General features: G+C 56.0%; 1 pseudogene; it reads right to left on the reverse strand.

Annotated features, from left to right (window-relative positions):
- Nucleotides 1-1,912: 1,912 nt before the first annotated feature.
- On the reverse strand, nucleotides 1,913-3,827 carry LOC112548627 (annotated as a pseudogene).
- Between the last annotated feature and the right edge of the window lie 204 nt (nucleotides 3,828-4,031).

The following is a 4,031-nucleotide window of genomic DNA, read 5'->3' on the forward strand; positions in this document are numbered from 1 at the left end:
AAATAGGGGGACAGCCTTCTCCACCTGGAAGGGAGAAGAGGGCAGACAGGAATCAGGACCTCCCTTGTGCCCAAATGGTAGAGAGGACCGGCCATGGCATGAACCCTCCTTCAGACCTTGGACAGGGTGGCAGGGAGGGAGGAGGGTCCTCAGGCCTCCAATGTTACTGCTAGGATTAATAGAGAGGGACCCACTGACACAGGCAAGAGAGCAATGACACTCAGTAGTCCTATATTGGCTTCTGAGGGAAAGCAGATCCCCTCCCCACCTTCAATGTGAGTGATAACACTTCCCTAGCCCCCAGCTCTCCCCCAGCTATGGACGCAGAGGGCACATGCCCTGTGCTGCCTCCCCTGAAGCAGCAGACAGGGAGGAAAGGTTTCCCTACAAGAGAATCAAGAATTGCGTGGGAATGTTGTGCCAGGTCCATGTGCCGTCCCCGGCGCAGCCACTACTCACACATCACCTCACCTCAGTGCTCTCATCGCCAAGCACGCACCTCATGGCCTGGACTATTTCACATTTTTTTCTCCTGCATCTCCGGCACTGGAAGGAGAAGGAGGGCACGGTATGGCTTTGTTCTGGGCGCTCACCCTCCACAGCGAGATGCACCCAGATTTCAGAAGACCTGCTTGTGGCAACCCGCACAACCCCCTGTCTCTACTCAGCAACCTGGGAAAGTCTCTTGGGCCATAAGAAGGGATTCATTAAACCTCTTGATTTTGCAGTGCAGCCAGGAAAGGTGTCCGAGCAGGATTTGGCCCCAGCGCTCCTGTGTGATCCAGCAGGACTCAGGGTGCTCCTGCCCCTCTGGGACGGAGCCGCAGAGGACGGAGGTCTGGCTCTAGCTCTACACAGCCAGGGCTCTTGTGCACAGCTGCAGCAGGACAGGTTATTAGTCCTGGCCAGTCCTAACACAGGTCCTGAAGGGTCAGCCAAGCGGGCAGTCAACACGTTTGCTCTGGTCATATTTACTGTCAGCAGCAACAGTGCCACTGAAGATTGAGAGGGACGCTACATGGCTTGCCTCCTTGTCAGCCAGAAGCCCACAAGGGAAATAAATTGGTTTGGGGAGAGACCGGCTGCAGGGGAGAAGAGCACAACCTCGGTGAGCTCAGCACTCCTCGTTCTCATTCCCCCACCCAGGGTTTGGCACAGTGCAGGAAGGTTCAAAGGAAACCCCCATGGCACTTGGAGTCTCTTCTCCTTACCGAGCAGACCGAGACAGTACAACACCTTGGCATGCTCCTCTGGTCTCGGCAGCTGTGCGTGATCACACACCTGTGGGAAGAAGGGAAGGGATGCTCTGCAGTCCCATCTGGATGGAGATGAAAGTGTGGAATGGATCTGAAATTCCCACTTTCTATGACTTGAACCAGGGTCTTCCTGAGCCCAAGGTGACATCATTGCCACCACAGCAAGAGCCAAGAACGTAAAGGTCCAGACCATAAACCAGAGGGGATCCTGGTTTCCAAGTCCCTTTAGCAGCACCGCTGCTCTTGGCTGGACTCATGCCACGGGGCAGATCGTTCTGGGTCTGACTTGCTAGGACAAAGGGATTTTTATGGACCTGCCCCAGTAGTTGAACCGGACTGAGGGGAGCCCAGGAGGACACCATCTGTTTTCTTCTTGGGTAAGCAGAGAGATCACCACCAGAGTGGGGCTTTGCATTGCCATCAGTTGGGCCTATCTGGTTCATGGGACTTGGACCCGCTGGGCCTCAGGATGAGCGGTACAGGACTGGCCTTCCCCTTCCCTTACCTGGTTGTATACGGCAAGGCAGATGTTCTCAAGTTTCCCATCAGGGAGCGGGATCTGAAGATCATAGGCCACCTCCAAGACCTGGCTCAGACTCTGCAACACAAGGTGACCGTCAGAGGCAGGGTCAGCGAGGAGAACCATGGAGCTCTCCTCACACCCACATCCCCGCGCAGGCAGGCACGGGCCAGTGCTGCTTTCTCAGGCGGTATCGCACCACGGTGACATGAAGTTTGTCAACCCTTCCCTCATACTGCTGCAGGAGACGGGAGGCTCTCAAAAACAGCATCATGATGCCTCTCATGATGGAGAAGGAGGGCCATCATGGATCCCAGCACCTTGACCGCAGCCTGCTGCAGCTGCAGAGAGGGAAGGCAGGACTGAGTCCCTCACACAGACTGTCTGGGAGGTTCCTCTGGATCAGCAAGAGGCACAGTTTTTCTCCCTCTCAGGACAACAGCACCCTTGGTTCATCGTTGGACCAGCCCTGTCTGCATGTTCCCACTGGTGGCAGCCGGGAGGGCTGTGAAATATGGCTCTGGGGCTGGTTCACGGATCACACCTTCCCGCTGTGCTGATGTGCCCAGGTTCATGTGCGAAGAGAGCAAACTCCTCCTTGCTGCCACCCCCCTGGGCACCAAAAGAGACACACCTGGAAGCACCTGCCCCTATCCCAGTGCTCACTGGCACACATTAGCACACACAACTGCACAGTGCCTGCGGGCAGAGCAGATTCTCACGCACATGATATCAGCCCCTGAGACTGGGTCTTCCCTGCCAGGACTGCACAGACAGACAAACATAGTGACACGTGACAGACGTGCTACAGATTTAGAAAGACAGCAGCCCTCAGCTCTGTGTCCTCGCTGCTCAGCCAGCTGCTGCTCATGAGATTAAAAAAAGGGAGCAGGTAGAAACAGTTGTCGGCTTCCCGATTGATGGGGAACAGGATCTCATCCCTGACCCGGAATTTCATGTTGGGAGCGTGAGCAAAGTCTTGCACCACTGCAGAGGGGGAGCAAAGACAAGACATCTGCACAGGAACACTGGAGTGAGGAAGTAGCAGCAGGACACGCAGGCCTGGTGGTCATGACAATGTCCCGGCAGCCCCCGTGCTGCTCGGGGCAGATGGAGAAGTTGGGACAGGTGGAGCAGGCACCAGGAACTACAACTAGGATTCAACCTGCTTCATTTGCTCCTGGTCCAAGAGCTTCAGGGCCTTGGTGACGGCTCCTGGGAAATACTCTGCAAGAGCCATAAAGGGCCCAATCCTTCTTGCTGCTCAGAGCTTCCAACCAGCCCGAGGAGGGGATCGTTCTCCACCAGGGGTTGGATGAGGCCCAGGAGGTGCAGTGGAGGCCCCCTGACCAGTGTAGGACACTCCAGTGGGGCCCAGGCTCGGTGTTAGCACTGGGACACCTGCAGGAGGGACTCGCACTCATCTCCACGCAGCGCCTGCTTCATCTTGTTGGTCTCCACCAGCCTCAGCACAAAACACAGTTTGCTGAGCGTCCGCACAAGAAAGGGCTCAGACCTCAGTGCTGCAGAAGGGATGGGAGGACACATTGTGCTGTTAGAGACATCCCTGTCCACCTTGATCCCTGACACTCAGGAGTGTGGCTGTGCTGGGCTGCCTGCTGTGGCCTCCCCAGCAAGCCGTGCTGGGTGAGCAGCACAAAGGGGCTTTGAAGCTGTCAGAGAAACCCCACAGTGACCTGTCCAGAAACATCTGGAGGAGATGTGTCTTGAGCAAGGCTGCAACGTCTAACCAGGGTCCATGCAGGAGACACACCAGTCTCCACTCCTTCCATCCCGAATGCCCTTCCAGCTGTGACAGGAGTTAGTGCCGTCACCTTAGAGCCAGGCTCTTTGGGCCCCAAATCCAGCTCAGCCGTGGTGGCCCCATTGGACAGAGCTGGTAGCATCTCCTCCCTCTGCAATCCCTGATCATAGCCCAGAAGCAAGGCAGGCAATGCTGTACCAGAGGCTGAGGCCAGGTCACCCAGTGTAATCAGGAAGAAAAGGGGTGGGAGCTCCATGATGCCCCCGTGACTCTGCAGCTCATACATCACATCCTTGTCAAAGTGCCACGAGGGTTTTTCCTGCAGCCAACAGTTTCTTGCTAGAATTAAAAAAGAAAACTGGAGCAGACGCCCAATGCATACTTTATACCGCTGTAAGTCAGGCTGGGGATAAAGTTATCTCCTCTGAAAGGGAGGGAGAAAGATGCATTAGCCTCAGGTTCTCCAGTGGCCCAGTGTCTGCCCACTCCC

This window comes from Alligator sinensis, unplaced genomic scaffold, assembly GCF_000455745.1.
Source record: "Alligator sinensis unplaced genomic scaffold, ASM45574v1 scaffold1619_1, whole genome shotgun sequence".
Classification (NCBI taxonomy): domain Eukaryota; kingdom Metazoa; phylum Chordata; order Crocodylia; family Alligatoridae; genus Alligator; species Alligator sinensis.